The following is a 14,298-nucleotide window of genomic DNA, read 5'->3' as shown; positions in this document are numbered from 1 at the left end:
AATTCAACTGGCATGGCCACTAAATGGTTCAGCTTTATGCAAATTGTAGAGCTCTCCAGAGACTTAAGCCAAAAAGCGATTAAACGTCATTAGCATTATAGTAACATTCAACTTTCACGTCTGCGACTGCCTTCCTGATCCTTGCCCTGGCTTTGCTCTGTCTCGCCCACTCACCAGCCGTCCTTCTGTCTGGATGGATGGACAGCCATTCATCTTCACGGTAACAAGTAACAACAACATCGCAAAATGATTATAGTCCGGTTTTAATTGTAATTAAAGCGATTATTACGGCGGTGTACTGTCGCTTTTTTGAGTTCCTCCATTCCTGCTTCCATTTTCTTGTGCCCTCTTAAACTCTGAGCTTAATCTATGCTTCTTGGGACCGCCAGCTTATTTTCAATTTAAAATCCCTCCAACTTTTTCTATTTTCCTGCTCGACTTTTGTTACCAGGCCTAAGGGGTGAGCCGAAAACTGTTTCGTATTCCACATAGAAGTTATTATAACCGTTACTCGTAGAGTAAAAGGGTATACTACACTCGTTAAAAAGTATGTAACACGAATAAGTAAGCGTTTCCGACCCTATAAAGCATATATATTCTTGATCAGGACGAATAGCGAAGACGATTGAGCCATGTCCGTCTGTCTGTCCGTCTGTCCGTCCGTCCGCGTTTCCGTATGAATGCTGAGATCTCAGGAACTATAAGAGATACAGAGTTGAGATTAAGCAGGAAGATTTTAAAGGTTCATACCCAGCACAAGTTGATTTCAGCATCCTGCCACGCTCTATTACGCCCACAAACCGAGGAAAACTGTGGCATCCATAATATTGTAGTGTATGTCATCGTTTGACCTTGTAAAACATTTTTGTCAATATCTATCGATTTCCCAAGGCTTTTTAAAATCAAAGGCCTCACATGGACAGTGACCATCAGTTACATAACCATCAGTTACACCATCAGTTACTTAACATGCTTTCTCTGACAATTGGTGGCGCTTTGTGAATTTCCACTATCATAATGAATATTTTAAAATCGTATAATACAGTAACAGGTATCTTATAGTCGCAGCCCTCGACTATAGCGTTTCTTCTTGTTTTTACTCGTTTTTGGGATGAGACAAGGAAAGAAGATCGTTATGCGGCTGATGAGTAAGTAAGTGGTGCAGTAAGTTTGTGTTATGGCTTGTAGCAACCTTTGTATGGCGTGTGTGTACCTGCCGTAAGGAGAAAGGTAAAGAACTGGAATAGCTTGCTAGGATTAAACATTTTCTTAAATGCTGAGATGCAACGAAAGATAATTAATATCATAATTTTCCTGTTTGAAGATGGTAACCTCGTTTCCATCAAAAGTTTGTGTACTTAATTTAGCTTTCTTGGTTTGTGTTAAAGCTTCAGTTCCCTTCACTTCTGGAAATCCCTATAAATAAAAAAAGATGGTGTTATTCTTATTGCAATATTTCCCAACAGAGTTAAGTAGCAAAACTGACTTCTCATAATTACGAATAATGTCCGGGGTGGAGAAAGGCTTGCTGAAAAAGTAATTAGTGGTGTGAAATTAGTGTTATCCCAGTGAGCAACGAAACGCGGATCTGGGGGCGAATACGGATCCAAAGTAAAATAAAACACACTCTGATAGTTCTTTAATACGTGCTTTTATCTATTGATGTATGAAAGCCACGCGCAGATGCCACACCTCCCGCAAAAAGTGCTTCATCAGGACCACGTCCTCCAAACCATGCTAAAAGTTGCCACCTTTAGCGAGGTGAATGCCTGCGACATTGGCTCCGCAAAGGGGTTTTTTGCACGTCTCTCAGGTAACTTATAATATTTGAAATAATTTTTATAAAACATAAAAAATTTATTTGGTATTATTCCACTCAAAAAGCCTGGGCTCACCCCTTTTCACACCCGCCTCAGGCTTTGACAAAGCCATCCCCCGAGCTTAAATCGCTTTTTGGGTCAACAGTGGCGTCTACACTCTGAGCTGCACTTGTGAAGATGATTCGCGCATTTTTATGAAATGTTCAAATTCCAATTAGTGCTGATTGTTTAATTTAACGGGAACGAACGGAACGTGTGTATCAGTCTTAAAGGCTTTTTGTACACAAGCTCTAATTTTTTTTGGCTCTAAACAGTCATTTCGAAGGGAAAAACGACCAGCGAAGAGGTTTACGAGGCAAGTATTATTTATATCAAGATAATTCTCCCCAATACACCCGGCTACGGAGCCAAATCCTTTTGTTGCTATTGAGATGGAAACCCGATGTAGTATTGGTATGCAGCACGGAATCGTATTAATTCAAAATATAAGTGGGTATCGCAGGAGATCTCGATTTCTGCATTCCTTTCCGGTACTAAGCTTCGCTTTCGATATATTTGTTTTTGTTGCATGTGTCAACGCCCATGACCAATGCAGAACTTTCGTCTGGGGGAACCTTTTGGCGGCGATGGCATTCTTACGGCTATAATGTGCACATACGGCCGACTACCAGCCTGAGCCCATTCCGGAGGCGAGCAGCCATTCGCAGTTCCCCTCCAAAGAAGACACCGGGCTGCTGCCGATGCAGGCGAGCCTTTGGCTCCTTCAACGGTTCTCCCAACGTATGAATGCCTTTTAAATATTTAAAGGTATCGAAAGGTTGCCTCAATGCATATTATAACAAATGGAACGTCAGTTTCATGCGAAAAATGCAAACAGAATTGACATCACAAGGATGGCTGTTGCCAGTCCGAACAATCTATGTGAGATGAGCGACAGACGAGGAACCATGGCTGGCACGTGACAGGCCTATGGCCATAGGGTGCCCTTCTGCTTCTGCACAATTTCATTATGGAATTTCATGCGTGGGTCCAGAGGACTGCAGTGCATTTAATTTGGAAGCTCAAGTGGAGTTCGTCCACATAAAACAGACATTTCATGGAGTTCAGGAGTAGATAATAAGCTACGACAGACATTAAGTAAAATTGTAGAAAGCCATTTCTCATTTCTCAGTTGCTGAAATAATATTATTTCGTTGGAGATTCAGCCTTAATCAAGCGAAAACTCGTTAGCAAAAATGAGGGTCTCAAGAAGCGAAAAACTGAGAACTAAAAACTGAAAAAACGCCTGAAACTGCGTAGCTTTACTGGCGCGTTCTAGACAAAAAACCCTGTGGCGTAATTTGCGAGGTACATAGATAAAAATTGTTTATTGAAACGTAAACGAGCGAGAAAAAAATTGAATTGCTCTGCTCGCGCTTTCATCGCCCTCCCATATATTTGTACAGCTCCAGTGGCCTGAATTTAATTAAAAATGCAGGCAAAATCTGTCTGCCTGCCCATCAGCTGCAGAGTAGCTGTGTACAGTGCACTTGAGCTGTCAAGGCAGTGCAGACGCAATAATTTTCATGTTAGATGCCAAAAGCGTGCGAAATGTTTTCAACTATCAAACAATAGGCCCGAAACGGTAATGGAAGGGGTAGCCACAAAGGGAGCTGGGCAGGTTTGGGTAGTTGTTCTATCACCAGCGCCAACTTTATTCATGGGGTAAGGGGCGGAACTGGTCTGAGCTCCCCGCTGCCAGGTTTTGTCTCGTGTAAGACAGAGGCAGAATCAACAGTTTATAAATAATAATTTTCCTCGCCTGTTCACAGAACCTTCTGCCGTCACTGGGAAAGCAGCCAACACACGGGCGCAATAGGGATAGGAAAGATGGGAGTGCAAGGGTCGGGAACCAAGGCCACCTTTTCCTCGCCATCAAAAATAACAATAAGCAAAGTACAACAGCAAAGTGCGCAAAGGAGGAAGTCGGCGAGTTGCTTGAGAAATGCCACCGGCAGTTGATAAAGTGCCGACAGCCAGCCGTTGCCAGGCAATGAAGTTGGCACGTCCTTCCAGGCTCCACCACCCACCCACCTGGGGCTTGTCCTTGAGGATGGTCACACCTGTCTCTTTGGGATCTTTACCGTTTGTCTGCCCACTTCTCATTGTTTCAATTGTTTGTCATCTTTACCCCTTGTCCCCTCTAGCTCGGAAAATTTACGACACAAATTTTACCATTGCTCCCGTTCTTGTTTAATTACCTAGGCCTGGCTCGTTTGGGTTCTTGTCGTCAATTTTTGGGGCAGTTAATTCAATTAGGCAAGTATATTAGAAGGAGGTTTCTCTGAGAGTTGGCTTTCCTTGTTCCTATCTGATTTCCCTTCGTTATTAATGACGGCCCATTAAGATAAGGAATTACCATTCGGTAAGAGGCCTTTTAGCCTTGCTCATTTTGTATCGTATTTGACGATGACGAGCCCTGCTAAACAGCACTAACGCCACCATAGAACGAAGAACTTAGTTTCTACGAAGCCGAAAAAATTGCGCATTGTTGCAGCTGGCAACGGGGCAAAGAGGTAAGCGACATTGCCGTGGAACAGTTATTGTCATCAGGATGCGGCAAATATGCCACTTTTATGGCATGCATCCGGTTGCCGCCATCGCATGTGGCTCCTTGCTAGTTGCTCGGAGCGCAGTAGGATTCGTGTAGGGACTGGAGACGGTAACAGTCAGGAGACAACATGAGGCAGGCAGTGCGGCGGATGTAGTTGGTAAATTACAATGGTAACCTGTGCAAGAGGGCCATGCAAAAACACAAGTGCCGACGCAGTTTGGATACCCTTTGCGAAACATTTTAGCGAAAAGTTTAGGATGGCAACTCTCCGGGTCTGAGTGGGTCCAATGCACAGCATATATTAATTTCGAAGTTTGGCTTAAAAATCTCAAGGTGCCACCTAACTCTACGACTCGCAGTCGGTAGGGCTAAAAAGCACCATTATGCAGAGTGTGTAACGGTAAAAGCACCTGAACGAATTCCCAAATGGCATCTTGGATATCGATAGTAACAGTTGCAGTTACCAAGAGATTGGCTGATGCTCCACCATCTGTGGCATGCTCAGGATTTTCGTGTGGCACGCGCACGCGTTGTCCCCACCAAGGATGCCAGAATGCAAAGATGACTCTAGCTGAATCCGAGACCACGACGTGCGTCCTTGGGCTCTTTTTTTTCTTTTTTTCAAGACTTTCAACAGCGCGTAAAACTAAAGGAAGACTGTCAATCCGGAAAAGCGGATTGGATGAGGGGGGTGGTTTGTGGCCAAGGTAGCTTTGAGGAACTTTAAGATGCAGCATCTATGATTTACGTATTATAGCAATCAAAGCGGCATGATGAGGCGAAGATGATTGGAACTGTTAGCCACTGAGCACTTTTAGTGATAGAGTACAGGAAATGCAGGCTCGAGTCTTAGAAGGTAAAGGGGAATCAGGACAAAAAATTCTTAGCTCATTATGATCGCCCACGAGCCATTGCCTTTGCGATGTAACTACTTTCCATCCACCCACTTATTCACGTAATATCATGAGGCTGGGCACGTCCTGCGGACTCAATTCCAGAACTCGTGCCCGAGTTGCAGGTCAAGTGCCCAGGACATTACAAAGCGATTGACCGGAAGAGGACACAGCACGCACGCAAGACACTTGCGGACGCCTGAGATGGTAAACTTTGCCGATGAGTAGAAGGCTTCAAGTTGCAGCCGGCAAGGAGGAGGGAATTCCTACGGCAGAGATTTCGAAGCGTTGAGCAAACACTCCGATGAGCGCCTGTTGTGGCAAGTGGCAGGAAAACTTGCCAACAACCGGGTCCAAGGGATCGTTACGAGATGCGACAGCACGGGCCTTAAAGCTTAAGATGCCCCATTCGAGTTTGGGAAAACTTCGTACGCTACGCCATGATGCAGTGAATGCGCTTAAGTTATGCGGCATTCATAATGCAACATAGTCGAGGATGTACCATCCTCTTTGACATATTTCATCCAGAAAATGCAGCTAAAACTTGCCAGCAAGCGGCGGGCAGGAGCCTTAAATTTTATGCGCATTCTCACCCATCCCGCTTACACACTTGCATCTGGATGAATGCTCCTGGAGCTAGCTTTAGCCCAAGTTAATGCCAAGGCTTCTGGCCCATTATTTCAGCGAATTTTCTGCTGCTTATAAGAGTGCTAGTTGCTGCTGTTTCCATTTGCGGCTCCTCTGCCATCTCTGCCAACACCGCCTTTTTGGCTTTTTTGTATTCTGTTTTATTTAAGAACTTTTTCAAAGCAATGGCAAAGTCAAAAAATTTATTTAAAGTTCAAAGTTTTATCCTTTTATTTTATTTTACGGCTCTTTGGTGTACTCTCTCTGCTCGGATATTTAACCTCGTCCGCCCGACAAATGTCTTAGGGACTACATTGAAACCGTTACCAAGATCCGCGCAGATAAAATATCAAACTTGTAGCTACCAAAGAAAGTTCCAATGTAGCCGCTGCGAGCGCAATCAAGCAGTCAGGCTGAATATTTGATTTACAATAAACATTACTCTGTTTGAGCAATCCGACCGCCGACCGATGACAAATACACTATGCATGCTCAGGAAATAGCTGAGGGGAACAGAGCCCCGGACCGTGTTTTTGTATCTGTTGAGTGTCCTCCCTGGCCATGTCGGCATGGATGTGCATTGTTGCAATGGAAACCTAATCTATTTTTGATGAATCGCAATTGTAAATTTCAACAACGGCTGTGTACCCATCGCTTGAAAGAGCCTCGGCGAATTATTGTGTACAAAGTATACATGACCATATTTGTGAATGGGCTTTGTCTGATGCCCTGCAATTTGTGTCTGGCTACATTTGTTGTTTGACGGCCTGAAGTCTCCATGGCTAAGCTTTAACGAAATAGTGTATTATATTACCTGGGTTACTACCAGTAAGGTGACTTGCTGCCCTCCCAAATGATTTTTGTGTGCTGTGCATCAAATTCGGCTTCATAATGCAATTGAAATGCTTGGCCATACGTCGCGGGTCGGTGTTGTTGCCCATTGTAAGGATATTGTTGGCCCTCTATTGATGATGATGTAGCTGATACTGATGCCGACATGATTCCATATGCACAAAAATGGCCGAGTGGCACATAGAAATCGTCATCAATAAAATAAATTGTTGTATTATTTTCATTGAATTTATACGATTCTGGGGTGTTTGGGATGCAGTACTACTATCGGACTGAATCAGAATTACTGACACTTTTTATTTCAATAGACTAACTAATGTTTATAAAAGTTGCGCACAAAGAGAGTTAACTGTAATTAAATAGTAAGGACAGATTATTATATACCAGCTTCCAAACATAGGCAACCGCTCCGTAAAGCCCAAGACGGCAAAGTAAAACGAGTCCTTTTAATATTCCTTACACTAGTTTTGTAATTTTGCAACTCATAATAAGTGTTACTTGGTAGTTACCATACATTTTGTTTCCCGTTAATTACGCTAGGCTAAGTTCAGAAGACACTGAACAGATTCCAGTGAATATAAATATATAAAAAATTATATTCCTGCAGCTGATGTATGAATACCATTTCCTCACTAATTTCATGTCGCATTATTTTTTGACTTTTACAATGATTTGATCTTGTTTCTACTATCGATATCTGTGCATGCAGCGTAAGCAGTTGTTTTGTGATTGTCCTGCTAAATTAGCAAAAAATAAAGCTGCTGATTACATATACTTCGCAGTATCGATTTATTTGGAAGTGCACTGCATAAATCATGAATTCAGTGATTGCATCATGGTGGACGGGTGATGCAGCAGGGGACCGAAGTGTCCTAAAGGCTGAGTCAATTGTGTGGAAATATTGAATGTTTACGAAAAGTGCAACTGATAGCAGAAAAGACAAACACATTTTTAATAGCCTTTGGAAGAGAGTCAATAAGAACTCAAACGAATTTCGTGTTTTTTATTTTGGTTTGAAGTCTAATTACAATTTATGTGTCTCGACCATTGAACTAAATTTAACATTCTGAATTAAACATCAATACGCACCTTCAATATACAGAAGATAAAATTTTAATTATAGTTTCGAAACATCATTATAGATCTGAATTAATAAAAAAACATATTTTATTTTTCATTTTCTTGAACTACATACCATAATATTTTATTTCAAGATTTTAAGAAAAAGAATCATTTCAATCTTTCATTCTATTATTTTGCTATTATTCTGATAGAATCGAATGCCCATACGTCAGTACATAATGCACTTACGTCGTTTTGTTTCCGAAATGAAGTTTGTGGAAAGGATACTTTCACCCAAAATGTAACTTCTGGATCTCACAGCCACAACTGTGAAAAAAATGGAGCCCGGCTTTGCCATCTTTAATTTCTCGCGAAGGAATGAAGGAATGGCCGAAAAAATAAGCTGACGGGTTGATAGATGAATGATGCTTGGTGGTGCGACTGTCAAAAGAGGCAAACAACTTTCGTAGCTCCTTCGCCACGTATGGTGTCACAGTGGTGTCACCTGGCACAACACTGTCTCTCTCTCTGTCTCCTCGACAGCGGACTAAACATGCAAAATCTCTTGAAATTTCCATCGCAATGCAATTTACACTTGAATACGAAATGTTGCGTGTTTCTGCCATAAAAAAGGAAACGAAAACATAAACCTAAATCGGAAACGTACATAGCTATTGGGGATGTTGGGAGTTCTGTCGTGGGGCGAATTTCGGGGCTTGCCAAGCAACAAATTTCTATGCGAAAAATTCTAAAACTCTCGTGGCCGCACTCGCCTGCTGCTCTATAGCAATTGCGCATATTAATTGAAAATTTCTCATGCAAAAAAGACTTGCTAGTAAATTGGTGCACTTCCAGCTGCTCTCCCTGACGCCTTCCGGCTTTTCAGCGGCATGCAAATTCGACGACTGGGGCGAAACCTCGATTGGTGGAACAAATCGTTATTACTTCGGCGAGATGGAAATGCTAATCAATGAGAATGAAAAAGGCAGATTGATATTCGCGCTGTGATTAAATGGAAACAAGGAATAAATTCCAAAAATATTCACAAAAACAAAAAAACAAGACCCAAATTCCTGTTTCATTACATTTTTCGCCCCAATTTTATTTCCAGATCATTATCATAAATGGAGAAGATTTTCTCATAGAAACCATTCTCAAAAAACCAATTTATACAATGCGCTCAAATAGGTCCTTTAGTAAAAGACAGAAAGAACAGATTAAAAAAAACCTTATATTATGAACAATTTAGGTTTCTGTTAAAGTAGGTACTGATAAAAAAAATATTTTGATTTAATAAAACTTTATTATAGTAATAAGCTCATACTAGGCTAGTGATTCTGATCTGATTCTGATATGGTTCAAAAAGGTTACTTCTACCTTTAACGTATCAACGAATACGATATAGCATATTTTGCTTCGTGAAACGTCTATAAGGTCTATATTTAAAATCAATTTGGATACATTTCTCGTTTGTTGTTAAGTAATTCCACACTGGAGGCTAGATCATTCGGGAAGTATCGCACAAAATCTAACACCAAGTAAAATAAAAACAAGAGGAAACGCTATAGTCGAGTGCCGCGACTTTAAGATACCCGTTACTATTTTACACAATTTTAAAATATTAATTTTGCTAGTGGAAATTCACAAGGCGCCACCTCTTGTCAGAGGAAGTATGTTGAGTATGCTTATAGTGACGTCACTGCCCATGTGAGGCCTTATAACCTTAGTTTCTTCATAAATAGCGAAATAATGTTCAAATTTAAAAAATTTTGGGTAAATCAATAGATATTAACAGAAATAAGTTATACAAGGTCAAACGAAGGCATTCATAATAATATTATAGACGCCACAGTTTTCCGCGGTTTGTGGGCGTTAGAGTGGGCGTGGCCGGATGCAACTTCGTGGCAAGTTGCAGAGGCATCTCTTGAATACGTGTTCCTAAGGGTCTTTATAGGGTCGTAAACGCTTCCTTCTATCTGTTACATACTTTTCAACGAATCTAGTATACCCTTTTACTCTACGAGTAACGGGTATAAAAAGCACACAAAAATCTTCGAATTAGGGCCATGAAGATGTTAAGTGCAACACTCTATTTGTGATCAAGTTCTGACAAAGTGTTCGGCTTCTTTTGACTTGATCCCGAACGGAAAAATGCGTAGAGCCAACGAACAGTCAAGTGAAAATCGAACCAGTTTCCTATAGACTATTGTTTTTTTTTTATACAGTTTATACCTATATACTTATAATCATACCCGTTACATTTAGAGTAAAAGGGTATACCAGATTCCTTGAAAAGTATGTAACAGGTAGAAGGAAGCGTTTCCGACCCTAAAAGTATATATATATTCTTGATCAGTATCAATCAGCAATCTCTATCTCAGGAACTTAGAGATACAGAATTAAGATTAAGCAAACACATTTTAAGGTACCTCCGCAGCGCAAGTTTACTTCAGCATTGTGCCTCGCCCACTCTAACGTCCACAAATCACAAAAAACTAAAATCTAGATCTAGAAAGTTAAAATTAAGTATGTATTAGTTTGTCAAAAAAGTATTGCGGCATTTTCCCTACTTGGCGCTGAAAGCGCGTAGTTTTTGTTTTATTCGTCGCATCAGGTCATACTATACCTTTTTGAAAATTGTCATGGATTGATTTTGATTGATTGTCTTTTCTTTTAAGTCGTTCGTGAGTTATAGCGTCGCAATTATGGAGCAAAATGAAGGGAAAATACGGCATATTTTACAGTACTACTACGATAAAGGCAAAAATACATCTCAAGCCGCCAATCAAATTTGTGCAATTTATGGACCCGATACAGTTTCCATTTCCACCGCACACCGATGGTATCAACGTTTTCGTTCTGGTGGTCGAAGATGCGCCACGCTCCTAGTTTTTTGCCAATAGGGAAGCGAGCTTCTATGAGAGGGGCATTATGAAGTTGGCATCTCGTTGGGAACGCGTCATCGAACAAAACGGCTCATATGTGACTTGAATCGCATTATTGTAACAAATTTTATGATCAATTGAAAATTCAATAAAAAAAATCCGCAAGACTTTTTTGGTCTTTTTTGGTACCATTGTCCGGGCACACCCACTCTTACGCCCACCAAGCTTGAAAGACGGTTTTTGCATTTTGTAGAAAAGTTGATATCTCGGTAACTATAAGTGGCAGAAAGTTCAGATTAAGCATGTAGATTTCAATGATGCCCCAAATGCGAATTAATTTTTCCCATCTAGCCCAGCCCACCCTGACGCCCACAAAACCCGTAAAAACAAAAAGGCAAAAATCTCGGGAACTATAAAAGCTAGCTAGTTAGGCTTAGGAATTTGTATTTAAGAGATGCCACTGCATTTCGAAACGAGTTTTCATTCGGCCACGCCCACTCTTACCTTCCCTTCCTTAATATTATAGTGTATGTCTTCGTTTGATCTTGTATAACATATTTTTGTCAATATCTAAAGAAAGATTTTTTAAATCGGAAAATTATTTCGCTATTTATGAATAAATGTAGGTTATAAGGTCTCACATGGGCAGTGACGTCACCATCAGTTACTCAACACGCTTTCTCCGACAATAGGTGGCGCTTTATGAATTTCCACATGCAATATGAATGTTTTAAAATTGTGTAATACAGTAACGGGTATCTTATAGCCGCGACACTCGACTATAGCGTTTCTTCTTGTTTTGGGGTGCAGAAGATTCTATATGACCTTATTACGACCTTATATAGAAAAAGAAAACATATCGATCTATAATTAAATATTCTGATATTTATATTTATTTTTTCACCGGAATGCTACATTTCAGCTTATGTAGATATAAATGGTAAAAGAGCTTTGTTATTACACGGGTCAGATATATGCCTTAGATCCAGGTTCTACAAACAGATGGATCTTGTATGCCAGTTTCTTTCTGCCATTTTAAAAATATTATAAACTTCATTTGTTTGGTCTTCCGTATCTTGGCGTAAGTTTTGGTATTAGTGCTTAAAGTCAAAAGTTATATAAATAAAGGCTGAAAACCCAGCGCTGAGAAGTTAGCCTGGATGCGGAAATTTTATCTCTGCGATTAAAATATGTATGCTTCATGTGCAGAATTGGTTTAAAGATATAAACATTATATTGATCTAATCATACAAGAAAAATTTAATTTATATGAGTGTAGGGTTTAAGTTATTTTCGATTTTCAAAACAAAATATGAACTGAAGGGTTCGTCGTGGTCAATTAAGTAGAAAAAACTTCTTTCGAGATGCCGTGGTCCATTACGATTTATTCCTGAAATGTTTTCGACCCCAAATCCAAATTGAAATAGTTTTAATGGATTATTACCGGCAGATATCTCGGCCACCTCTGCCGAGCATCAGCAGTCCTATTTCTCAACATCAGCAGTCTTATTTCTCACCTTCTCGCTTAAAACCAAAGATGATGGAGGTTGCTAGTGATGGTAGAAAGAAAGCAATGCCCGCAAAATATCTCGACTATACATATGTGCCCAACCAGTTTTTAAGATTGTGGTCTAATTTTATTTATCTTGAGAAAGACTTTAGCAAAGACTTTGAACTCCACAATATTTCCAATAATTTTAAAAATCTTTTTAATGTGTATCTGGATATCACTATCTTGTTGAGCCATAGAAGATTGAAATTGAACGTCCGAAATAAAATTTTAAAAGGGAAAAAATCCCTTTATCTATTTGTATTTATTTTATTATCACATAAACTCCGATGACAAAGACTTAGATATTATCCACAGCTTCCACGGTCGAGTTTATCACTGATAGCTTTCTGCTAACTACTTAAATTGATTCCAATTGTAACTTACCGATTTAATAATGTTAACAACAACTGACATTTAATCAGCCATAATAAATTATTATAGCGGTTAAGATAGTATATATGCTGTTAGCGATTTAGATGTTGTTATTAAACAAAAATGGTGCTGTTAATAAAGCTCAAAGTTTTCTTATGTTGAAATGTGTGAAACTACGGGCTCTTTCCTTGTCTTACCTATGACCAAACACACGAAGAACGTGCTGTTTATATTAAAAACAAAACTGAATTTCGGTCCAACGCTGCTTAACTGGAATCATTCAAAATAAAAATTTCATATGTAATCCTCCTTTGTGTCCTCGCTGCCTTTTTACCGAAAGTCCGAGTAATTAATGCTGTTGCCCCATGTAGATTAAGATTGAACCTTTCGTCAATAATGTACAAAAGGAAAAGAAAATATTTTGGGTATATTCGATTCGTTGAAAAAATATGTAACAGGTATAAGTATGCGTTTCCAACCCTATTAAGTATATTTATCCTTGATCAGTATCAATAGCGCAGTCGATTAGGCCATGTCCTTCTGTCCTTCCGTCCGCCCGTCTGTCCGTATGAACGCTGAGATCTCAGGAACTATAAGAGATACAAAGTTGAGATTAAGCAGACAGTTCCTTCATGTCCATACGCAGCGTAAGTTTATTCAGCATCCTGCCACGCCAACTATAACGGAAAACTGTGGCGTCCATAATATAATTGCGTATGTCATCGCTTAATCTTGTATTATAAATTTTTGCTGTTTTCACAAAAGGGTGCGCTTTGCCCATAATATTTTAAACTTGTGTAAAACTGTAACGGGTAACTTATAGTCGCGGCAATAGCGTTTCTTCTTGTTTTTAACTATAAAATACTACTCCATCTAAAACTATTATAGTTTAGGGTTACAATTAGTTCAAGACAATAAATTAAGGCAGCTATTGAGACAACATTAAGATGTTTTAGGTTATGTCAAACGATTATAAAAGCAGTCTTTATAATGTGAAAATGTGGAAATATTTATCTAATTTATTATTATTTATATATTGGTAAATTTCAAAGCGTAAACAACCCAAATTATCTAGTTTTTATTTCACTTTAATTACATACATCGTTTTTAATTACTTACCTTCCAAAGGCACATTCATTAGTGGAGGTAACCTGCTGAGTATGACCCGACGTTAATTCTTGGCAAAACTTTTAAATGTTCACACTCCGAGGAGCTGCACTAAATAGGAGCAGCACCTTTACTTCCGTGCGTCCTGCGCACACTAACACCACTTTTATAGACCCGCGGAAAAACCAACATTTTTGCTCCCTCTAATCATTTTAACAGTTGCCAATCATCATTCGTGCCGGCGTTGATCTGAATGTGCGGGGAAGCACAAGATTACCCCTTTGCATTCGGGATCATGGTGGGAACGTGGTAATCATCGTCGGTCGGTGACCTGTGACTGTAACGCCAAATTTTCAAAGGCATTACAAGCTGCAACTACTAAACCGCCAATTAGCAGCGCATTGCCAATAAACTAAGCAAGTGGGTAGAGCTGTGCATTCCCCGTATCACTCTTACAATTTCAGTTCTGCCGTCAAACGCCAGGGGAGCAGTGGTTTAGCTGCCAATATCCCTTTTTACGTCTACAACTCTGCAT

The sequence above is a fragment of the Drosophila eugracilis genome, unplaced genomic scaffold, assembly GCF_018153835.1.
Source record: "Drosophila eugracilis isolate 14026-0451.02 unplaced genomic scaffold, ASM1815383v1 contig_2154, whole genome shotgun sequence".
Lineage (NCBI taxonomy): Eukaryota > Metazoa > Arthropoda > Insecta > Diptera > Drosophilidae > Drosophila > Drosophila eugracilis.
This window is presented reverse-complemented; position numbering follows the sequence as displayed.